The 26,427-nt window shown below is 40.1% G+C and overlaps 1 protein-coding gene across 2 annotated transcripts in view; it reads right to left on the bottom strand.

Annotated features, from left to right (window-relative positions):
- Window positions 1–26,092, bottom strand: part of sertad2b (SERTA domain containing 2b) — a 43,209-nt gene extending 17,117 nt beyond the window's left edge. The window contains exon 1 of one of the 2 annotated variants that reach the window (XM_074646942.1): window positions 25,871–26,092. The gene's annotated coding sequence lies outside the window, so the exon portion shown is untranslated. Of the gene's footprint in view, window positions 1–1,152; window positions 1,267–25,870 lie in introns of those variants that run through there. The other variant, XM_074646944.1, reaches the window with a different exon arrangement.
- Window positions 26,093–26,427: the final 335 nt, after the last annotated feature.

The raw sequence follows: 26,427 nt of genomic DNA, 5'->3' as shown, positions 1-26,427 counted from the left end.
AGTAACTTATTGTTTTGATACCACTGGTTACGGGTTTTAGTTTTCTCATTATTTGGTCTTTATGTTTTGTTCTTTTATTGTTGTTTTTATTTTGTCTGTATTGCATTGTATCTGTGCAAGCTCTTTGAAACTATGTTTAGAAAGGTGCTATTATACAAATAAAGATTATTATTATTATTATTATTATTATTGCAAATGTAGGTCATTCAGTTGTAATTACTTAAAAAAATAAAGTAGCCTAAATAAGTGAAATTATTTAATGTTATTCATTATAGCAGTATGTGCCAATATGTGAGTGTATTTGGGTGAAACACTGAATGTAATTAAGGTAATAAAAAAGTTTATTACCATTGTGATAAACTGTAAAGTGGCTACTGCCTTGACTTTGTAAACTGGAATGAGTTTTTTTAAGCAGAAATAGATTAAAGGATCACTTGAAGTAGCCACATATTATACATTTAATATGGTAATTACTTAAAAAATAGATTAGCCTAACTTAAGTGAGATTATTATTTAATGTTATTCACTATAGCAGTATGTGCCAATAGGTGAGTGTATTTGGGTGAAATGTATTTAAGGTAAGAAAAAAAGTTTATTATAAGACACTTTTCTTCATTGTGATAAACTGGAAAGTGGCCTCCACTTTGTAAACTGGAATGCGTTTTTTTAAGAAGAAATAGATAAAAGGGTCACTTGAAGTAGCCACATATTATACATTTAATATGGTAATTAATTAAAAAATAGAGTAGCCTAACTTAAGTGAAATTATTCATATTTTTTAATATTATTCATTATAGCAGTATGTGCCAATAGGTGAGTGTATTTGGGTGAAATGTATTTAAGGTAAGAAAAAAGTTTATTATAAGACACTTTTCTTAATTGTGATAAACTGGAAAGTGGCCACTTTGTAAACTGGAATGAGTTTTTTTAGAAGAAATAGATAAAAGGGTCACTTTAAGTAACCACATATTATACATTTAATGCAAAAACTTTTTTTTCCAACAGGACCTCTTAACCTTATACCACACAGCTCCACTAGTACACTACTATACACCTTCACTGTGTCTATTATTCATAAGAAACACTGCCTCTCATTACTGTTATTTCCTCTCTGCGTGTTTTACTTATTAAAAGGTATAAACGGAGTCTTACCAGGTCCAGGTGAGCCGGAGTTAGAGAGAGAAACATGGAGGTATTTCGGCTGCAGGAGAACACGCTCCTCGCTGCCCGACGCTCTGACACACAATGGCGCTGATAGGAGGAGAGACTGCCTCCGCTCACTGGAGCCACGCTGCCTTCACGGGCTGTGGGACAGACCGGCCACCACAGCTACACATGCACTTTAGGGCTTTTAATTAAGAGTTTCTCTTTTTGTTTTATGCTTATATTCATTGATTTATTATGTTATATGATTAATTATATTATATGTTATATTTATTCATATTATATTTATATATATTATTTTATTTATTTTTGTCTTTTATCTAAAATGTTTTAGTTGCGCTGTGTATTTTCCGTTTTTATGTCTGTGAAGCACTTTGTAAACTTGTTTTTGAAAAGTGCTATAGCCTGAGTTGTAGGTAGTTGTAGTTGTAGGATACAGGAAGTCTCGCTTGAGCGGAGCAGAGTTGTAGTTTCGTAGCATTTATTCACCAACAAATAAACTGTACACACACTGCTACACTTACGTTCACAGCTATACCGCCACCAACAACCTCATACTTACCGCCATCATACACACACGGTCTGATGGAAACTCGCTAAAGTTACGCAGAGTACGTGTGCGGCGGTGAGCCTCCGGCAATGCTAGAGCTGCAAACGTAGCACAAATACACACACTGTTTGTTGGCCACTCGCTAAAGTTATGCCGGGCAGACAGAGTATCGTTATGTCGGGCCGGCACACAGCAGATAACCTGCTAAACTAAACTAATGTGCGGTGGAGACTTTTACTGCGAAAGTGGCTGCATGTCCGCGACACTACACGCAGCATCGTAGCTGCTAAATTAACGCTCCCGTCAACGAATATCTGTTGTGCTACTGCAGCTGCTACGAGGCACAAATCTTGTCGGTTAACTGTTAATAATCGGTTAACGAGAGTCGGTTATCGGTTAAGAACATTTTCAAAATGAGCATCCCTAATAGCAACTGCTATAAAGAAATAGCAGACCACAGAACGCCATGATTGACCAATCAGAATTGAGTATTCAACCCAGCAGAAATTTAGTCCCTGTATTTAACCCATCTGAGTATTAGGAGCAGTGGGCCGCTGCTATAGAGCGCCCGAGGAGCAGTTTGGGGGTCCGGTGCCTTGCTGAAGGGCACCTCGGCAGTGCCCGGGCGGTGAACTGGCACCTCTCCAGCTACAAGTTCACAGTCCGTACTTGGTCCCTGTGGGGACTTGAAACAGCGGCCCTCCGGTTCCCAAAGCCAAGTCCTACTGCCGCCCCAATATACTATACTAGTATACTTTATATACATATATATATATATATATATATATATATATATATATATATATATATATATATATATAAATAATGAACTTATAATAACTAAACTTTTGCGTGACACAAACGTTATTATATGTATGTTGTAAGAAGACAGGCTCATGTATGGTAAATGTTCAATGTGGAAGATCTATGGAGCTACACAAAACACAAAATAAAAATATATTAATAAATAAATGAGCTCTGCCTTTACCAGCTGCAACATTAAAGTGATGGACACATTAATGCATCAATAATAATAATAATAATACAATAATATAAGACATATTATTGTACATAATGAGTACTTTAAGTATATTTTTTATGCTAATACTTTTACTTTTACTTAAGTATAATTTTGAATAAAGCCTTTTACTTGTAACAGAGTATTTTATCACTGTGGTATTGCTACTTTTATTTAACTAAAATATCTGAGTACTTCTTCCACCACTGTATATTCCCGAGGTCATTCTTATTCGTAACGTGTCGTAAATTCGTGAGCCTGGTTTGACAGCTCAGGGCTTATGATGCCCTTTTCTATCCATAGCAGATCGTTGGAGGGAGGAGAGAGGAGATGGAGGAGGAGCCCAGTTGGTGTTGAGGCATCACGGCCCATGCCCGGCCAGTTGAGGAGTTCTTTTTTTTTCTTTTCCTCCTTTTCCTCATAACAAATTAAAATTAAATTAAATATGGATAAAACAAAATGGAGAGAAAAATAAATTAAAGAAATAAAAAATAAATAAACAAACAAATTAATTAATAAATGAGGAAAGAATACTTAAAAAAACCACTTTAAAATTCTTATTAATGTAACAACGACATAATTAGTGTCATGACAGGATCCATTTTGTTACGGTAGTTAAATTTCCGAGGAGCACATGAAGGCAGCAGGAGAAGCTGAAACCGAGCAGCTGCCCAGAGAAGAAGTGGCCCCGCCCACACACACACACAAACACACACAAACACACGCGCACACACACGCACACACACACACACTATGGTATGCTCCCTCTCAGTATAAAATATGTAATTAAACATTAACAACATTTTGAAACTGTAAAGTGGAACCAATTTTCACGTTTTAAGCTTTAACTGCGGTCAAGACCCCATTTGGACGGACGCCCTACCAGTGCTTTTATAATAGTCACATACTTTAAATTTAAAGTATCTTATCAGAGATTTTTTTATTACTATCTGCTGGTGTTTTTTTGCACTTTGACATGCACTGAGAAATCCTTAATTTATTATTTTATTGACAGGAGAATGGTGAGCGGTAACTAAGGTTATTACAGTAAACTAAAACTGAAACTAAAATGAAGATAAGCAGTAAGTTAGTAATGTAAAACTAAATAAAAACTATATCCCTTAATACTAAATATAATATATATAATATTTCCTGGTTAAAATATGATATATCAACACTGAACCACAGAAATTTAACGGACTTGACATCCCAGGAGATGCCGCTCTGCCGCAATTGCTTTACTAAAGTAGCACGAAGATTAAATATTACACATTGTGGCCATTACTACACAGTTCTCCAACCATATATATGTAGCTATATACTTCTGAGACAATATACTTGGTCCTAACAAAAACAAAATAAAAAATGAAACTAAATATATAAAAATGAAACTTAAACTTTCTGAAAAACTGAAACTAAACTAAAACTAGCAAACGCACTCTGAAAACTAAAACTAAAATTTAAAAACCAAAACAACAATAAAATAAAAACTAATTGAAAATTCAAAACTATTATAACCTCGGTGGTCACAGAAAGGAGCCCTGGACTGATGGTGCCGTTTGGCCGATTAGTGATGCCCGTCCTACCCGGCAGCAGATGGCAGGAAGATGTCCGGTAAACTGAAACAAAACCCAGCAGGGTCGGCTCCAAACGGACAAAAACACCAGTGGAGCAGGGCAGAAAATGGGCATCCTCGACCGTTTGTGTCCCTGATGCCCCCCTGCTGCACACTCACCCAGTTGTGCACTGATACACTCACAATCACAACGAGTCTCCCAGACGGGCTGCCTGTTCTCAGGACCGGCTGTGATCAACCTGCTGTCACAAGTGTTTCCATCTATTTGCAGTCCAGTGTTTGCAGGACTGAACTGCTGCTACAGTTTCTCCTCTTGTCAGGGTGTAAAACAACATTTAGGTCTTCATGGTGCTCTATAACTCGCCACTGTAAAGATCACCGGAAAGTGGCTCAACAAAAACTAATCCCATCTTCGCGAAAGCAAGCGCTAGTTTTTCTCTGTCCAGTGTTGTTTACTCCCCTCTGGCATTTTGTTCTCACGATTATTCATTATTTCAATTCAATAAAAAGTTTTATTGAAGAGGGGAAAAAATCTCTCTGAGCTAACGAGCGTGCTAACTATGAGCTTGTTCACTAACGGGACAATACGTTCACATTCAAAACTCGTATTTGCACCTGTCTTCCGCTTTTGTGGAGCACTTCATTTTCTGACAGAGGAGGGTTAAATAAAAGTGGATGGTGGTGCAAATTAGCTAATAAGCCATTTGCTGGTCAAAGGTCACCAAAGTTCAACACAACACCAAATATAAGGGATGCATCGATACCGATACTGGATCGAATTGTAATTCCTGGTAATTATGATGATTCTTTACTAAGTTGCTGATGTACGATTTATTATTTAAATAATAAAGAACAATTCAATTTACATCTATATATTTATTGGTCACATTTAGTTTTACAGAGTTAAGAAAGTATTATTTAAGTCAGGCCTGATGTTGCCATACACATAAAAGAATTATGCCAGTCACTTCCACACAGTGAGGCATACAGCTTATTAATTAAACACTGGTATCGGATTGGTACTCAGTATCAGCCGATACCCAAAGGTATCGCTATCGGTATCGGTACTGAAAAAGGCAGGTGGGTGCATCTCTACCAACTATTTGTGCAGCTTTATTTTGCCTCTGTGACTGGAACCACTGGCCTATGAGTGAGGTGAACGGCGTTACCATGGTTTTGCACTCGACGGCTCACCATACTGCAGTCTTGGAAAGGGAGGAGTGAGCAGAGGAGTATTCAGTTGGTTGCAATCTGCAACCACACCACTAGATGCTGCCAAATCTGACACACTGTACCTTTAAGTCATCACTGGCTGAAGGTTGCAAGACACAAAAACTTCCATCATTGCACAGCATGACATGTATGAGATTTATATTTATTATAAAAGGCTAAACTGACTCAGCTCAATCAGTGCAGACAGCGGAGCTTATGGAAACTGCTGGTCGGACAATAAAAGACGGGAATATTCTGTTATTCTTGGCCACGGGGATTCTCAAGATATCGGTATCATCATGCAGACAGCCTGAATGAAGCCTCAGCTGGAGTAGTATACGGCTAACAGGCGGGTTAGCCTGGGCAGCAGCTCTGTGCGTGCACGCATACGTAGCTTCTGTGGTGAATGGAGATCTGATTTTAGTCCTGTGTTCATCTCTCTAGACTCCGAGTTGACTCATGAATTGTGAGCAGCGAGGAGGGATGGCTCTAAATAAAGATTTCAGGTCAAAAACAGGAAATGGCTCAGTGAGCAGGGAGGGCAGGGCCATAGCAACACCAACTGGAGAGCTGCACCCACCACATCCCTCCCACCCTCCCTTCATCTATCTTTATTTATTTCTCCCTCGCTCTTCTTTTATTTCCCTCTCTGTGCAAAATCTGCCTGTTCCTTGTCTTTCCTGCTGTTGATTTGCCTCTCTTTTTCTTCCCTTTTGTCCATTTATTTAATGTTTTCTGAGGTTTAGATTTCAATTCAGTGACTTCTAGAAAGGTAACTGCAAAAAGCACGATGCAAAAGACTATTAATGCATTCAAAACCATAATGAAATTGTACTATAATAAAATAATAATCAAAGCCTATAATAATAATATAACAGAGAACATGCTACGCTACAATACCAGCTCTATTTTATTGTTATGATGTGTGTCTATGTTCCTCTGGGCATGTATCAGGTTGCCTGTGTGTGTGTGTGTGTCACTATCAGTGTGAACTTGAGAGTGTGAACCTGACTCATGGTGAGTTCATACTGGTCCCACTCATCACTCCCAGTACCAGTACACGACGCTACGTGTTGCTTCCATCCATCACCGTGTTGCACCTTCGGGTGGTAACGCGCAGGATTACGACCGGCACCAGAATTAGCTTGCTGACCGTCATGTTCCTTTTATACTCAGCTATGGCAGCACACATGCATTTTTTTTATCATCAGGGTCTATAAATTCACACGCGATGCACACACAGAACAATTCCAGGGTGACACACACACACACCACACACACATCACACACACACTCACACACACACACACAGAGCGGGAATGATTGACTCATAGTCTTTGTGTTACTCATCAGTTTCGTCTACATGAGACAATATATTGAGTGTGTCCTCTGTTTGTCTCAGTAATAAAGGAATCACTACTAGCAGTATGTTATTGACTCTATGAAGGACTTAACTGATGCAATAGCACATGGCTGGTAGCTATATATAGCTATTGCAGTACTAGCTCAGTAATCCATTACTATCACTTTCACTACTGTTACTGTTACTGTGGTGTTATTGAACACTACTACTACTACATTACTACTTACTCAATTACTGTAGTTGCCATTTGTTAGAGAAATCTAAATTAAAGGGACTGTTTGTAACTTCTTACATTTACACTCTTATAAATCATTGCGGGTCATGTTTCCTATGCACGCTCGCGTGTGGCTACGCTGTTCCAACACAGACTACACAGAGGCACCAAAACCGCAAAGTTCTATCTAGTGAAGCCCGTCTTGCAAAACAGTGTCAACTAATCCCGCTCCAGACCACCGACCACGGCCAGAAGACACAGGGGAGACCGTAACCCTGGTCTCCAGGGCCGGAGACGATGCTGCACTCTGCTCCTCTGCCTGCCTGCCTGCCTTCACTCACACACCGCGCTCGTTCTCACTCGCTCCACCTCTCACGTGCATGCGCGCGCATACTACACACTGCAGAAGAGTAACGTTATCGTCTCCGACCAAAACTTTGGTGTCTCCTCTGTTCCTTCTGAACATGGTCGAGAGGCTGAAGCAGGAAACACAGTATCAGCATTGATTCATGGAGAGACCTTCGTCTGGTCAGCTAACATTACTGCCAAGCAGCTGAAATATAGAGTGATATTGTGGTTTTAGCTGACGTGTATCGCCTCACTGTGTTGATCAATGCCCATTCATGTCTATGTAGAGCGAGCTCAAGCGCAAGCAACAGGATGCTGACTTCCGTTGACTTAACGGCCACAGGTGTCGCTGTTAACAAGCAATTTCTGATTCTTACATAGAGTCCCTTTAAACTTAAATCAAAGGGTCACTGACGCACCATGGGATTGTGGTATACGCGGGCAAAAGAGTGCATTGTCCAAGCAAAGTTTCGGTGTTTCTTATGACTTATTTCTCCAAAAAAACAAAGCAAATGAAAGAACAATGAAATCATGACTGTCCCTGCCTTTCTGGCTGGTCCTATACCTGCCTACCTACATATATAGCTAAACAAATAACTAGCAAGAGATCTATTGTACCCTATAAGTCAGATGACCTCAGTCTAATGCCAACAAAAACATCAGCAACATCTTTCTAGATGAGTTTAAAGTTGGGATGCACGATATGGATTTTTTTCAGTTGATACCGATAAGCGTTAATTACCTGCATCTCTTGGTCGATACCGAAAAGGTAACCGATAATTTCACGTTTAAAAAGAAGTTCATAATCTGTAGTTTATGCACACCTGAGGGTAGGAAAGGCCAAGATGTAGTGAGCAAAGACGGATGATTGGCTCAGAGGGTAGAGCAGGTCGTCCACCAATCGGAAGGTCGGTGGTTCGATCCCCGGCTCTTCCAGTCCACATGTCGATGTGTCCTTGAGCAAGACACTAAACCCCAAATTGCTCCCGAAGGCATAGCCATCGGTGTGTGAATGAGTATTTAGATTAGATCCTGATGGGCAAAGTTGGCACCTTAGCAGCCTCTGCCATCAGTGTATGAATGTGTGTGTGAATGCTGACATGTAGTGTAAAGCGCTTTGAGTGGTCGGAAGACTATAAAAGCACTATATAAAATGCAAGTCCAAGTCCATGATTTAATAATCCATATAGCTCTGACCGAACCAAATCTAACTGACATCATTATTGTTAACACAACAAAAACAAAGAACAGTTCCGACTCTTCAAATGTGCTTTTAGTTTTTTCTTATAAAGTACATCAAAAAACTTGTATGCAAATTGCAATGGTGTTGTCTTCCTCTGAAACTGTGAAAAACATCCACACGTTTGGCTCTCTAGTCACCGTGCTGCACTTGTTGTTATTCTTCTCTGTTTATTGGCGGATCGCAAACCAACTTTAAAGGTGCATACAGTACCGCCACCTACTGTAGGGGAGTGTGTAGATGCTGCGCTTGTTAGGTCTATGGGTTTGTATTATCAGCCGATAATTTATCAGCTATAATTTCATTATTGGAATAATACATAATAATATAAATTTCCCATTATCGGACGATAATTTATCGTGCATTCCTAGTTTGAAGAGAAGTGTGGAAGAAAGAGTTAGAAGTTTTCTTACATCACATTTGGAAACTAAACCCAAAGGAAAGAGCACAGGCAGGGCAATTTCCCCTTTGATTATACAGCTTTGAAAATATCAGAATTTAAAATTTTGAGTGAGTATTTTATGCAATGTGATCAATCGTTTGATATTTGGCTTAAATAATAAGAGAAAAATAGAAGTAAAAGCAGTGGAAACATCCATGTGTGCTGGCAGATTTGGGGAGGTGTGTGAAGAGGACCAGAGAATAGTATTAATACTATTAGACATGGGTGTGGCACTCCAGCCCAACATGGAGGGAGACGGAGAGGGGGAGATATGGAGGGAGGGAGGGGAAGGGCTCCAAACCAAAAACACCCATCTGCTTTCTTTCCCATTCTCTCTCCCTCTCTCTTTGTCTCTACCTCCTCCTTTTCTCTCTCTTTGTCTCTTTATCAGTGTCCATCATTCCCCCTCTCTGCCCACACAGGACAGTTTATCCTCCACACAGCATGATACATCCACGATCAACGCCACTATTCTGTTCTTTACTATTTGAATTGATATAAACCCAAAGCTGGACAGAGCTTGTTGGTGAGCCAAGAGGAATCTCTCCGTTCGTCTTCCCCCCTTTTCTTCTCATTACATTGAGGCTTCAAACACTTGTTAAGTGTCTTGACTCACGCACTTCAAAAGGGGAAGTACAAGTAAGCAGAGCAAGGCGGCCTCCTGCGGTGCTGCCGTTTTAGTCAAATATGCTCCCAAAATGTAGTCACGCTGCCTAGAATCAGTACCTTCACACACACCAGTGGTCTTGTGATGATGCCGATCTAAGCATTTACACTCGTCCTACTGTGACACTCAACAGATTTATGTTATATGGAAGTTATCATGAGGCAAACTGTGCTTGAAATAAGTACTAAAACTAAGTAAATTACTTAAGTAAACAACGTAACATAAGTACAGAAAACATGTGACAAACATCTCTATTGTGACTTCCAAACAAAACATCCATCTCGAACACCGGTCTCCTGGTTGAAAGTCTGGTGTTTGTTGGACACATCCACCTAACCTTCTACCCGCCATTAATGTCCTTTCTCCCCTTTTATTCTACGTCACTACAGTACGGACTACGTGGCGTGAAAATGACACACCTAAAGCAAGAATAGCGTTCTCATGACACGCTTTTGCCTCGTGCATTATCATGTCATTAACACGCCTTTTCGTGCAACCGGGATGTCAGTTATGTCATTACATGTATGTCAAGATTACATACTAGTTGTCTCAACATACAGTATTACAAATTGTTGACTCAAGATGATCAGGATTTAAATGTTTCATTATCTCAGGATACTGCACATCATCATCATCCATCCAGGCTGGTTTCATTTTTGAGTCATTCCTATTATATTTGACTAAACTAAACTAACAAAATTTGACAATTAAGTTGTGATTTCAAGAAAACTGTTTATTTCAAGAACATGAGATAATGAATCTTGAGATAACTGGACTCAAAATATTATCAGCAACCACCGCTGCTTCAGGCTTTGATCCAAAAAACCTTTTGATTTGCCATAATATTAAAAAAAAAATCATTATTTTCCTCCTTCTCCTGTGAATAGACTGAAGAACTAAGGGAAATAGTTTTCTATTTATAGACCAGTAGAAACTAGTTAGGACGCTCCAAACAAAACTTTTCATCTTGCAAAAAAGAGGGCTTGTGCCTGGACTAAGATCATGGGTGACCTATAGACAGAAAGATACTAAAAGAGAGAGAGAGAGACAGAGAGAGAGAGAGAGAGGGGGCAGGAGGGAGGTGTGTTTACTTATGGCTGTGTGACGCCTCCAGTGTCAGGTGACTTACAGGAAAAGAAGTTGTTGTTCTCTGTCTGTCTCTCTCTTGCTCTGTCTCTCTTTCATGTGAGTCCTCTTTGCTGTTTTCCTTGTTTCATAACTTCTGAGATGAGCCGTTTCCCTCTCTACTCACTGACAGAGTGTAACATGTCAAAAAACAAGCAAGAGGCAAGGCATCCAAAATCATATTAGATGGTTAATTATTTGACTTGAAAGCAGCCACTGTAAAAAAATAAATAAAGTTGAGTACATGCAAATCAGTTAAACCAGTCATTACGAGATAATAACCACCTTAGACATACAGTACAGTACTCTGTTGTATGTTTTAATAGCTTTTTGGCTCGAGGCGATGTGAAAAGGTTTGGACTAACCCTTTAATGTGTGTGTCCATCCATAGCAAACTGGTGAGCGTGACACATTCCAGCAGGACAACTCACCAATAGTCCAGCAGTAGTTGGGACACAGATACCTCTGTCCACTGGGGGAAAACTCAACAAATACGCATTCAGTTCACCACAATTTTTTTTTGCAGTTTTGGTCACAAGTTAGCTCCATTCTGAGCAGTCGGGAATTGGAGTGGAGGCTGTTGTAGTGGAGGAAGTAGTAGTGGTTGTAATACTGGAAGTGATGGTGTTATTAGCAGTAAAGGTGACAGTCATAGCAGTAGAGAGAGTAATAATAGATGGTGTACTCATTACATGTGTGTGTGTGCATTCTTCCCTCCCGCATATCTTTCGCTGTCTTGCCTCTAACAATAAATTCTGCAGCGTTTTTTAAAAGTGCACTTCAAGTGAAACTGAACTGCAGTGAAAACTCTGTGGAGGGAGATACTGGAGCTGAAAACAGGAAGGTCATTAATCTTCGAGAGAAAGCGAGCCGACTCACAAGTCACGGCACAAGGAAGCAGCCACAGCGGTTCGGCTTCAGAGACGAGCAGCCAGCGACTACACTTTAGCTGGTTATCCATCTTTCTTTTCTCTGTTTTTTAAGCCCTCTGGTAGCGTCGTTTTACTAACCCCTCCAGCCACAACATCCACGGAGAGCTATTCTTCCCCCCCCCCTGGTGTTGCTTTTTGTTCTGTTTTTATCGGGGATATAGTCAGAACAATGTGCTAGAAGTAAGAAATGATAGACCAGAAAACAGTATGATAGACTGAAAGTTGCAGTTCACATCCATGTCTGTCCAAAATGTCATCACTTAATGGTTATATCCTGTAAGACTTTTGTGTAAAATGGTATTAATTAACATATGAATTCTTGAGTTATGGCCATAAACGTGTTGTAAAGTCACAGTGACCTTGACCTTTGATCACTAATATCTAATCAGTTCATCCTTGAGTCCAAGTGGACGTTTGTGCCAAATTTGAAGACATTCCCCGCAGGCGTTTCTGAGATGTCGGGTTCACGAGAATGGGACGGATGTATACGTACGTACAGACGTAGGGATGGACAACCCAGAATACACAATGCTTCGGCCTCGTGGACTCACTCATGCCAGCGTGACCGCTTTCAAAAAATCATCAGAGGTCAGCTTGGAGTGGAAGATAGAGGACCCTTTCACGTCCCCCAAACAGAACCACATTGGACCAAAACACACCAGACCCCGATTTAAATAAGATTTCTCATCCAACAACATCTCTAATCTAAGATGTCGCTGTGTTAGGACGTCCACATTTTAAAGATGAATTTGAAAATGCACTTTTTTATCTCCTTTGGCCTTCCACATCCAAAGATTTATATTTTCAGAAAACATTCCCCAAAGTGGATACACTTGAAAACACAGTTCTTACATTGCAGCGAGGATGTCTGAGTCAACAGCAGGGCTGCATAATTAATTAAAAATTTGATCAAAATCGCAATATGGCCTTCTGCAATTTTCAAATTGCAGGATTACTTAAGAAAACATTTGTTTAATTGTTTTGTTTAACTTTGTTTAACACGGATCGTCACAAAAATCACACCATAATAATTATGTTTTTCAATGAAAATGGGAATAATGATGTAAAAATAATCATTCCCTCTTATATCGCCAATCATATCACAATAGCAATATCAGTCAAAATAATTAGATAGTTCTTCAAAAACGTTCAGCCCTAATTAACAGAAGCATTTATGACTCTTGAAATATGTTCTTCTCATGTCAGTGACAACACTTGTGTTGTTTGATCAGCCAGAAATCTGATTACAGTAATCCATGCACAGTAATCTATTACTTCTTCCCCTGCTGCTGCCCTCCCACGCCAGACCAGACTGGCTGAGTCAGCGCCGTTGCTCTATCACGATTCAGACCGACACACACTTTCCCTCCCTCCACCCCCCAGCCCCCTCGCTTTCCTTCATGAATCTCTTCATTCACTCCGAGCTGCGTTCAAAAACTTCCTCTCCGCTCTGCGTTCGCTGTCACTCTCTTTCTGTTTCATCTGATTGCAGTCGCTCTCTCTCTCTATCTCTGCAATAAGGTATAAACACCCCCCACACCTCCCCACCCCTCCACCTCTGCCTCGTTTTTCTCCTCTATTTCATTCTTTCGACCCCCTCGCTCCCTCGCTCCCTCCCTCCCTCCCTCCCTGCTGGCTGCCTTCAGGGTAGCAGAAGGGAAGTGAATGGCTTCAGCCCTCCCAGCTGGTCCCATCACCCAGCAACCCAGAGCAAAACAAAAGAACACACACACACACACACACACACACAAGCCTACGAACAGGCAGGCGATGAACACACACACACACAGACGGGTTCACTTGCAGATGAGTATATGCATGTTCTTAGACACATGCAGACAGATATGCAGATGAATGCACACACACACACACACACACACACACACACACACACACACACACACACACACACACACACATGGACCCCCACCTTTGCCCCCCCAAACTCACATCCATAAACAGCCAGCCAGCCAGCCGTCCCCTGCAGACTCCCACCCATCATCCCTTCCTCCAGTCCCCCACCCATCACCCATGGTCCCCTTCTCCCCTCCCCAGCACCCTCTCCAGACACCCAGTCCTTTGTCCACACTCTGTTCCGCACGAAAAAAAAAAAACATATTTGGGGAAAAACACAGATGTGTTGATCCAAAAAAAGAAGTGGACACAAAGCAGGGAGTAAATGAACCGTTTGTGTTTGTGGTGCACGTTCATACATAAAAACTGAGCACCAAAACAGAGCTCTATTGTTGTTTTAGAGTCTCTAAGTAGCCCGCAGAAAACCACAGCTCAGGAAACCTGGAGGGTATGTATGTGCACTTAAACTCCCCCCTGAGATCCTCTGTTATAGATCATCAGTGTGTGATGGTCAGTGCATTCCAGGAGTTATTTTGTGATGAAGTCTTCTGACCACTCAACCATGTCTCCTACTAAATTATGCTCCCGTACAACTAAACTGCATCTTCAATTTTCTCCCAGAAAACGGTCGCAGTTTCAAACAGTTTCAAACACGTGGTTAACGTTGTAAATTGAAACAAAACAAAACAAAACTACTTGGTTAGGTTTAGTTAAAAAAACATCATGGTTTGGCTTAAAATGACTACGTTTGTTACGTTATTAAGCTACACGTACACAGTGAGCTGTTAGACGAAGAGATGAAGGCGATACGCTGCACATCTCCAACTTCTCAGCAACGCAACCGACTAATTTCACTTTTGCTGTTCGCAGATTTGTGCCGTGTGCAGCATAAAATCTGAATTATGGAAAAAGGCCAATTACTACCTGACTTCTTTATTACAACGCCAATAGTTTGTATATAGTTTTGCTGCCCCTAGTATTCTGGGACTTGTAGTATTAAACCACATTTGCTAATACCACCAGTCTTAAGGATCTTAAGGATTGAAACCTTTAAAACAGGGTCATCAGGATTATGTAACGCAGGTGTTGCTTTAAAGACTCTGTAGTTTCCGATTATAAAGTGCTTTAGTGGTGCATACTGAATTAAACACATCTGCTGTTAATTAACTTATCATAAACTAAATGCTACTTAGTGAATCTGGAGCCTTCAGGCCTCCAGTGATCGAACAGATGACTGAACTTCATTTTGCGATGCACCGCTGTCATCTTAAAGGTAGAGTTGGAAAAGTTATATAAGTTGATATTGTCATTACATCCTCACAGCAATCAATAAATAAAATTCTTTCACAAAAAAAAAATCTGGTACCTGTTGCTGTCGCAGGACTGTAATAAACCTGTCCAATCATTCTGTCTACCTGTCTGTGAACACTCTGCTCGAGCACTCATTGCGAATTGCGAGTCTTCCACAAGCTGCTAGCTTCACAGCTGTGAGTACTAACAATAGCCGTGTTCGTTGTTTACGTTCATCATGATAATAGTGGGGGAGTGGCTTTGGAGGGAGGCCTGAAGTGTCGGACTGTCAGTGTTGCCAACTTGGCAACTTTCTCGCTAGATTTAGTGACTTTTGGAGCTAGTCCCGCTAGCTACTTTCACTGGAAAAGAGTTGGCAACACTGGGCTCTGGTTTTCAATTGGATCATTTTAAAAATCTAGTGTACTCTTGCTAGTTTCTCAAGATCGCCCGCCCTGCCTTTAAGTGGTTTAAGAGGAACTGCACACTAAATTATAAGTTTTTTCACTGTACACATAATCACATTCATCCTTGTTAGCTTGGCATATGATGATAATACAGGTAATATTTTCAACAAAGTCTGAGTATTTCAGTGAGACTCCCATATGTGGTTGTATACTGTCAGAAGATCTGTATATCACAAGTGGACCCCAGACCAAAACCAGTCACAGCATTGACTGGGAAGGGGTCAAAGTTCATCAACCAAGAGTCAGTGGTTGGTCGAAAGATCTGACTCCAGAGACCATCTTTGAACAAGAGACCCCCCAAAAACAAACACCTGTTATCATATGACAGAAGTTCCACACGTAGGGGCTGGATATAGTCCAAAAGCAGGCAAACAGCTCAAAGTCCACTTACTAGCTCTTTCCAGAGCTCTTTTAGTCTTCCTCAGTGGATGGAGTTTGCTCGGTTGTCATGGAGATACAGTAGATCAGCGACCTCAATATGTAACTTTGGTCACGTGATAACAGGTGGTTTTATGGAAACTGAGCAGACTAAAAGAAATACACAAAATGTCCTGCTCATGCTCCTGTGCACGACCTTCCTTTCATCATCATCATCATCATCATCATCATAATTATCTCTTTTACCCAGACAGCGTGTGAATCTGCACATCCTGTACAAATTGAAAAAGTCAATACGTGTTACAGAGCACATTTAGACAGTTTTATCATACATAGATGTCAATGCACGCCGCTATATTCTCATTGATTCTACATTTCGTCGTCTCTATTTCCTTTTCTTCATTAGTAGCTGTAATGTCCGAGACGTGAGCACACGAACACAGAGATCCACAGCAGCTGGTTTTAGGGGACAGCTGTAGCAGAGGGACTGAAGTGGAGCAGCTATTGTGCAACGAAATCAAATTCATCTTTATAAAAATCAGAGGGAAAGCAGTCAGAGCAGGGCAATGACTGGAGGGCAAAAAAACAAAGCGGACTACTAAATATTTAGTTTAACTTTCTCCTTCAGCGCGGTGAATGTGAGCCAAACCAAACCTGTAAGAAAAATGCTTTTCTTCCAAATATTTTTCAGCCTGAAACTGCTCAAACAAACAAATAGAGGGAAAGTGAAATGGGGTTTTCTGGGAACAACACGACGTGGAAAACCTGAGAATGTGAGCAGCTTCTGCAGGCTTGAATCAGGAACATAACAGCAAATAGGATGGAAAACGAGGGGAAAATGATCTGAACTGAATCGAGTCCAGACTCATCTGGCCCGATCCTGTCTAAACACGCTGCTCAAACATCAATCTACTTCCAGTCGAGCCAAGTCCAGTCCACCTGAGCTCAGGCTACTCTGGCATAGTCCAGTTTGGTTTGGTTCAAAGCTAAACCAACGCTGTCTGGTCCAAAACAGTATGTCCCAGTCTGGTCTACAACAGTCTTAACCAAATCCCTCAGAGGCAGCCCAGTCTGGCCCTGTAAACTGTCCCAGCAGTCCCAGTAAACACAAAGAAACACAATACCAGCCAGAATAAACACAACCACCTGACCACACACACACACACACACACACACACAGTCCTTATACGGCAGAGGGATGTGTTCGGTGTCCTCCACATTAATTATTGAACAGAAAGATCCGCTGCAGAACAAGCCAGCCAGGAGTCATGAGAACTGGCCTCAGCTAGCCACACACACACATCCAGGACCCGTTCAGACCTGATATTAACCTGCGTCCTGAGTGATCGGATGACAAGTGGACAGGTGAAAAAAATAAAACAAATTCTGTTTAGCAGTTGTGTGCATGCATGACCAGCTGTGTGCAACACGTGTCGCCCGAAGCACACGACGTGCTTCCACGCACAACGTCCAAATTATGGTGTTACACACATCATCATTGAGTCAGAGACCCAAACAGTAATCTCCCAGAATGCCACTCTGTACCATTGACACAGATATCAGCCACTTGAGCGGCTGCCAAGCTGACGCAGCACTGTATAACAAAGTATATAATCATTAGGCCATAATCATACAGCGGCTGCAAGCCAAATGTCCCAATATCAGGCTGGCCTGTTAACACTCCCTCTCTCATTGAACATTTGCCATGGCTGAATTTCTTCAGTTTGGGCACTATATAGTCCCCTTAATGCAATACTGAGTTAGTGACAGCACACCATAGTGTATGGAATACTGTACAAGCTGGTGGGAGTACAGACTGTCCTGAATAGGCATATTGTACACACTTTGACATATATTTCAGTATGTGCTATTTAACCAAGCAATACACTCTCAATATCTCAGTAAACAGTTCAGATAATAACTTGTTACACAGCTCTGCAGAAAGGGATTGAATGAGAACAACATGTCCTAAAGACACTTGTGCACAGCGTGTACTTCAGAGAGGTGCTGCCACGCGCTGCTCACGCGGCCGGTCTGGACAAGCCGTAACTCAACAAACATAATGTTACTTTGCAAGAAAAGTAAAAAGTCCTCAGAAAACATTTAGGTGCTGACTCGTAAATATTCTCTGCACAACTAATGAATCAGCTGTACTTTGTGTTACTAATAATTAGAAAATGTTAACATGCTAACACGCTTAACTAAGTTAATGAGCATGGTGAACATCATGCTGCTAAATCTTAGTAACATTGTCACTCTAAAGGTCTTAGCACAACAATGCCATATTTTTTACGTTACACACTGAGTCTGATGCATTTTATATTCTGTTCAATGCGAAGCAATGGATAGCGCTCGTCCCAAAAGGGGCTATTGAATGACATCAGCAAGAAGCTATCGTTTAGCTGCCTAGAGCACAATCACTATATCCTTTGTTTTGCAACCATCCTCGATTCCAAGCTTTTCTGCAATCACCTGCCACGATCTATCTTTATATTCTGCATCTCTGTACTCTGTATTTTTTCATGTTTATCGGATGCCCTTTTGGATGATGGCGTTTGCACGGACGGTGGCTCAAATAACGCTTTTTTTGCCTGTTGAGAGATGCGAAAAAACCTAGAAAATCGGAGTCACAACGTGAAGTCACATTCATTTTTAAACGTGCGACAATTTCAGACGAAAAATGAACCCTGTATCATGATATGTATCGTATCGCCAGATTCGTACCAATACACAGCCCTAGAAATGACACATAAATGGTATGCTTCCTGTGATAGGATCGAATGGTGTTTACACCAGAAATGAACCGCCCCAGAGAACGCACCAAGGGGGTAAACGCTCCAGGGTTTGGTTCAACCGGACTTAACAAGGCTGGTGTGAACGCTCCCCAAATACAGCATCACAGAGCTGCTACTATGACTCTCCTTCTCTCCTTCCTGGATCAGCAGCAATATTACAAAGCATTCAAACTGCTAAAAAGTAGGTAAACCAAAAGGCTGCAGTACCGTTGATCTTTGGGACTACACAGCTTCATTCTTGTTCTTTGAAATCAGATCAGATTGATGGTTCGAATTTAACTATGAAGCGTTTTGTACAATACTTTTGACCATTACTTTTTGATTTTTTCTCACTCAACATCCTTTGAGTTACTGGGTGCTGCGTTCAATAGATATGATCAAAAAACAAATTCTGACTCCTCGTACTTAAAATGAATATATCATACAGGACACTTGAAGCAGAAGAAACACCCTGGTATTTATCCAGCATGATGATTGTAATGTATAATGCTGCTTTTGTTCTGTGAGTCGACTACAACATTATGTGTGAATAGCGTGTCACATTTACAGCGGGGAGGAAGAGTGTGTGGGAGGGGGTATTCCAACAGAGGACATGATGTAACGTGGACTACTATACAGGTAGTGGAGCAATGAGTCACTGAGCTGAGGGAGGTAACATGATAACACCCCAACAACTCAACATTTGCGTGTGTTTTTGGGACTTAATTTATGCACAAGTGCACAGAGGATGTAATTTTCTCAACAAAAGTGGCCACCTTAACAATTCATTTAGACTGTGTTCAAATCTGAAAATTAAAAATACATGTAAACTAGATGTTTAATGTGTAATTTCATGTTTTCAGTGTTAGTTGTCATGAACAAAGCTCAGTTATCTATCTATCTATCTATCTATCTATCTATGTGAATGCAGGCTTATCTATTATTAACACTTTGTTCTTTTGGCTCTCGTTAAGAGGCCCGCTCTGCAAACGCTGCTCTTCTGACATCCGATCCCCCTGTTCATGTGTGTGTGTGTTCTGCATGTTCACTATATGTACCTCAGATCTATACTTAGTCTTGTCTCCTCTGGATCCCTGGACGCAGCACAATACCTCCACAGTCATTAGATACTAAGTGCATTGTGCACATCATAAACATACTGTAAGTACCGCCGAAAACAACATGTCTAATGTTGTAATCAAACTTGATTGTATTATGAGGCCAGGTTGCCTCCAATAAAAAAAAAATGTGCTTAAATAAATAAATAAATGCATGAATACATAAATAAGTACATGCATTTAAAAATAAATACAAAAATAAATAAATAAATAAATAAATGGGAAAATTAAACAGTAGAGTAAATAAATAGAAGAATTAATATGAAAATAAATAAATAAATAAAGAAGCAAATTAAAAACAGAAATATAAATTTATGTCACATTTAATCAATTAATTAATTGCTACATTTATTTTTTTATATTTTTGCTATATTTAATGACATTTATTTATCAAGTAAAATTATTTTTTAATTTTTTTATTTTGGCAGGTTCCGTCCTCCATACCTATAACACTGTTGCTTATTGGAAAATGTATGTGATTTTAAGAATTAAAATAAAAAATCTAAATGAATGGTTAAATAAAAAAATATAAAATAACAATTAAGTTTTTGGGCTGTTATCAACAGTGTTACAAGCGTTTTATAATCAAAAACTAAAACAATTCTAATAATGTAAAAAAACAATACCAACTCAAGATCCATTTACTAGCTTTTTTCAGAGCTTTCAACCATATCACTGTAACTTTTTAAACCAACACAGATGAGAAGTCCTGAATATGACTTCACAACTGAGCAAACTCCATCCGCTGATTAAGAGAATGTGACGTGATTGAAAGCCCTGGAAAAAGTTAATATGTGGACCTTGAGTTTAATTTTTTTGTTCCAAGGTCAAGAATGAACTTCCATGCCTTATTCTAAGTATTCTGAAATATATATTTTTTAAAATACACATGGTACACTACAGGTTTACAGAGCACATCCACACATAAAATATCAAATATCTAAACATTTGTTTGTAAAAAGCCTCAGAGTTTTAAGTTGGATAAGATGACACAAACACACACAATCGCTACATGAGAAAGAAAGAAAAGGTGCTGCTTGTGTGTGCAATGAAAAGGAGGTCAGTGCCTGAAGGGGTGCGGGTGATGTTGAACACTCAAAGTAAAGACACTGAGAATATAGAGCTGCCACACACACACACATAATCATACACACAATAGATCGCCTATATTGTGATGGTGGATTAACAACGATGCACCTTCATCTCCCCTTAAATAAGCACCACTGATGAGGTGCAAATGCTACTGTAATCCTACAAAAATATGAACTTCATTGGCAACACACATTTTTCTAGTCAAGAGCAATATATCTGCGGGCTGAAACTGATGATAGTCAATATTTTGCAGCTGAGTGAGAGCTGATGGGAGCCACAGTGAGGGTCCAGCACAACATTCAACAAATGGCAGTTAAAGCCCACAACATCGCTGCCTGACTGACCAGAAAGCCCCTGTGCACGACAAATTTAAAAGGATTATTCTGAACTTAGACTGTTCATGCCTGAAGTGAAGCATGCTCCTGTCCCCACAGGTCTCATATTAACAAGATTAATACAGCATCTACACACAGAGAGCCTGAGCAGAGGGTCAGAGGCTCAGGTTCACCAGATAACCCCGCTTATAGGGGATACCTGTTCACTGTTAGGGCTAGTGCAGTGGAGAGGGATTATTGTGTGGTGATGCTATCATCACATCCACTCTCCCACTGTCTATTTATAGTTCACAGAGCTCTCCCTCCCTCCCTCTCTCTCTCTCTCTGTCTCTCTTTCAGTCTCTCTGTCAGATTCTCCATACTGAATGCCAAATGCATTAAAAGGCGAAGGTCAGAAAAAAACAGAAGCACTAACCAGCAGTTAGTGGTTTCAAACTCAGGGGGAAATAAAACACCTGTCCCTGATCTTACACAGAGTGCTCTTCTTAAATTGGTATTAGGGCTGTCAAAGTTAACGCGATAACGCGTTAATGCAAATTTGTTTTAAAGCCACTAATTTCTTTAATGCATTAACGTAATGAATCTTTCGAAGGTTGTAGCGGGGTCAGCTTTAAAGCTAGAGTGAAGATACTGGCATCATATGAAACCAACCATGTCGTACTAGCTTGTCGCAAAGGAGGTTAAATAACGCTCCAAACTTGCACTAACTTTTGGCGAGGAAAAACTGGCATGGCCATTTCCAAAGGGGTCCCTTGACCTCTGACTTCCAGATATGTGAATGAAAATGTGTTCCATGGGTACCCACAAGTCTCCCCTTTACAGACATGCCCACTTTATGATAATCACATGCAGTTTGGGGCAAGTCATAGTCAAGTCAGCACACTGACACACTGACAGCTGTTGTTGCCTGTTGGGCTGCAGTTTGCCATGTTATGATTTGAGCATATTGTTTTATGCTAAATGCAGTACCTGTGAGGGTTTCTGGACAATATTTGTCATTGCTTTGTGTTGTTAATTGATTTACAATAATAAATATATACATACATTTGCATAAAGCAAGCATATTTGTCCACTCCCACGTTGATAAGAGTATTAAATACTTGACAAATCTCCCTTTAAGGGACATTTTGAACAGATAAAAAATGTGCGATTAATCGTGATTGATCATGGACAATCAGGCGATTAATTGTGATTAAATATTTTAATCGATTGACAGCCCTAGTTGGTATATATCCATATGTATAACACATAAATACACATTTTTCACCACAGGAGATGATATTATGACATATTTGCATGTTAAGAATGCAGTGGATATTAGTGGAGGTCATTCAGAGCAACTTAAAATGAGAGTTTGAGTAGTGTCCTGTTCAAGGACATTTTGTGCAGACACGCGTCTGGAGCACAGCCTCTCTCTAAGCACCGTCTGTCTGCAGCCGCAAGTACACCTTATTATGAGACGGTCAGGTGCTTATTAAGGCGTTTCATTAAGATTTCGACTTGCAGTCACAGCTCATTTGTGGAGTGGTTCAGTTCATTTGGTTAGGTGAGAACCAGCTCACCCAACAGCTGCTCTGTCTTGTGGATCAACAGTTCAGATTGGCAGGGGACGCACTTGCCAATTTCATTCCAAACTGAGTCCAGATTTGATAAAAAACACAAGACTTCTATCTGGAAATCATGAAAAAGAATCCAACATTCCCTCAAAGACATTTGGTGAACCAGTTTCAGACCAGTATAAAATGTGGACAAGCATCAGTCAGGTTTACTCTGTTCATGTGAACAAAAAAGATTTCAGATGTACTGTAAGGACCTGATCTTAGTCCAGGGTCCAGAATGCATCATCTCTGTGTTCAGACAGAGACAGTGAACGCTGGACGGCTGCTGATTCTGTCTGCCAGACGGGCCGCAGTGTCTGAGCCCCAGACTGGCAACACAGACCGACCACGGCACCTTAATCTGGATTAGCTGCTAAATTAGAAGCCTGGTTGCTTGTGTAATCCCGTTGATAAAGTTCCGGCAGCCTCTGTAGTCATTTGACGGCAGCCGATTCCTCCAGGCCGGGCTGGGCCGGCCCAACATTCAGACGTATTTGAGTAATAAAAACACTCCACTACGGGGAAAAACATTAAAAATGTACCTAAGTAGCGAAAGTACTCATTATGCAGAAAAATGTCTCTGACATTATTATCATGTAGTAGTTTATTGTTGTAGCTGGTTGAGGTGGTGCTAATTAACTACTTTATAGTTCTGTAGTTTCATCCCCTGAAGGTGGTAGGAAAGAAGAAAAAAACAAAGTTCTGCTACACAACTTTGCATTTATTTCATAGTTCTCTTGGCTAATCTTTGCTAATCTGATTTAATACTCTTATCAACATGGGAGCAGGCAAATATGCTTGCTTTATGCAAATGTATGTATATATCTATTATTGAAAATCAATTAACAACACAAAACAATGACAAATACTGTCCAGAAACCCTCACAGGTACTGCATTTAGCATAACAAATATGCTCAAATGATAACATAGCAAACTGCAGCCCAACAGACAACAACAGCTGTCAGTGTGTCAGTGTGCTGACTTCACTATGACTTACCCCAAACTGCATGTGATTATCATAAAGTGGGCATGTCTGTAAAGGGGAGACTTGTGGTACCCATAGAACACATTTTCATTCACATATTTAGAGGTCAGAGGTCAAGGGACCCCTTTGAAAATGGCCATGCCAGTTTTTCCTCACCATAATTTAGCGTAAGTTTGGAGCGTTATTTAGCCTCCTTCGCAACTACTACACAACTAGTAGTAACTAGTATGTTGGTACCAATGTATTCCTTAGGTTTTCTAGTTTCATATGATGCGAGTATATTCACTCTAGCTTTAAAACTGAGTCAGCTACGATCGTAAAATCGCAAGTTTGGTTAATGCGTAAAAGGAATTAGTGGAGTTAAATGCTTTAATGAGTTAATGCGTTATTATCATTGTTTACTCTGACAGCCCTAATGACAACACTATTAAACCACAATAGAAACATTGCAATAGCATTACAACATAGGCCTACTTGTGTTATGTGTGCTGTTTGGGTGCTTGTGGAAACATGAGTGTCTAAGCTTCACGTGAGAATTAACTACTATACTAACAATAATAATAGCCTAATTATAATTTGAAATACACTTCTCATCCCACAATGTTTCCCAGATACAGTTTGAACTCGATGACACTACAAGCATGCATCAAAGCACGCGCACACTCACACCCACTACTACAGCCTTATTACAGCCACTGTGGATCAGGCCCAAGTAGGGAAGGCTGTGCTGCACTGGAGCAGCAGCAGATCAGTCAGTCAGTGATGGTGTGTGTGAGCTTAAAGACAGCTGGTTATATAATGCAGGCAGCAGCAGCAGCAGCAGCAGCAGCAGCAGCAGCAGCACAACAGCGGACAATGTGCACTGCTTTCCTATGCCATGGCCAGTACATCCAAACACAGACAAGTTATGTTGTCACTCTTGTGAAAACCTCTTCAAACCTGCAAAATCTAGCAAGTTATTGATCTTGCATTATGGGAAATGCATCATAAAATAAAATATATCAAACCTTTACGAAATGCGGCATACAAATAATGTGCCGAACTTAACACATTTTCATATAGTTTCAACTTTTATAACTGATTCACCCTGTTCGTTACGGCACTTTCTCTTCAAATTGAAGAAGAATGTCAATACAAGGGGTACAATTTCCAAAGACCTAATAATAATAAGTCATATTTGTGTGTCAGATGTATGCCGATTTGAAGAGCAGCTTCAATTTTTTAACTTGATGACACTACAAACATGCATCAAAGCACACACTAACATGGCCATTTTCAAAGGGGTCCCTTGACCTCTGACCTCAAGATATGTGAATGTAAATGGGTTCTATGGGTACCCACGAGTCTCCCCTTTACAGACATGCCCACTTTATGATAATCACATGCAGTTTGGGGCAAGACATAATCAATACAGCACACTGACACACTGACAGCTGTTGATGCCTGTTGGGCTTGAGTTTGCCAGCATATTTTTATGCTAAATGCAGTACCTGTGAGGGTTTCTGGACAATATTTGTCATTGTTTTGTGTTGTTAATTGACTTCCAATAATAAATATATACATACATTTGCATAAAGCAAGCATATTTGTCCACTTCCACGTTGATAAGAGTATTAAATACTTGACAAATCTCCCTTTAAGGTACATTTTGAACAGATAAAAAAAAACTGTGAGGGTTTCTGGACAATATTTGTAATTTCCAAAATGTAAGATATTATAATAATAAGTCATATTTGTGTGTCAAATGTATGCCGATTTGAAGAGCAGCTTCAATTTAATATGTAGAGTATATTAAAATCATTGTTTAATAGTATATCAGCTTTAAGCATAAGCAAGATCCTAAAAACAAGCATCTTTCCAGTGGAGTTTGGCGGTACACTGTCAACGCGTCATACTAACGGGAATTCCACGCTGCGCTTTTTCCTCTTTTGACTCAGAGTACCTGCCCATTCATTGTACCCGTACATATCATATGTTTATCATACCAAGAACTACTTTTTTGAAAATGTCGGAAGCAAAAAATCAACATACAGATAAGAGAGGTATAGAAACTTACAACCACAACCAAAGAGCACCAGACTTCAATACAAAAATAGAAGAGTTTAAGATGCAGTTTGAGACACTCACCCTCTATGGCAGATCCGTCCAGCACGGTGCTAAAGTAGAAAAATAGATTTAAAAGAAAAGCTTTCGAGATTTTTTGTTACGGCCGAAAGCTTCCTCTTGCTACTGTTGAGATGTTTAAATCCTATTTTACCTAAAATAAACTGATGGACCACGTAGCTACAGCCTCCAATGTCACAGTTCAATGCGTCCAGTGCGAAGTCATGTAAGAACAGCCAGTCTGGTGTTCCGTTTATGTACCATGGGACATAATGAGAAACTACTCTGTCTGTAGGTGGTTATCAGCCTACCTCGGAAAATTCAGCTCACCTTAGAGTTTAGATGTTGTATGCGATTATAAATTACAGTTTACCTTATCTCTGGAGTAGTTTAGCGACCATTTAGATGCAGGTTTTACTATTATGTTGTTAGGATAAACTGCATGTTTTATTATTTTTTTAGGATAAACTGCAGGTTTTATTATATATTTTTAGGATAAACTACAGGTTTTATAAAGAATTTTTAGGATAAACTGCAGGTTTTATTATTTTTTAGGATAAACTGCAAGTTTTACTGTTATT

This window comes from Sebastes fasciatus, chromosome 9 (assembly GCF_043250625.1).
Source record: "Sebastes fasciatus isolate fSebFas1 chromosome 9, fSebFas1.pri, whole genome shotgun sequence".
NCBI classification, from domain to species: Eukaryota; Metazoa; Chordata; class Actinopteri; order Perciformes; family Sebastidae; genus Sebastes; species Sebastes fasciatus.
Note: the sequence above shows the minus strand (reverse complement) of the source record. Positions and strands in the feature narration are given on the sequence as shown.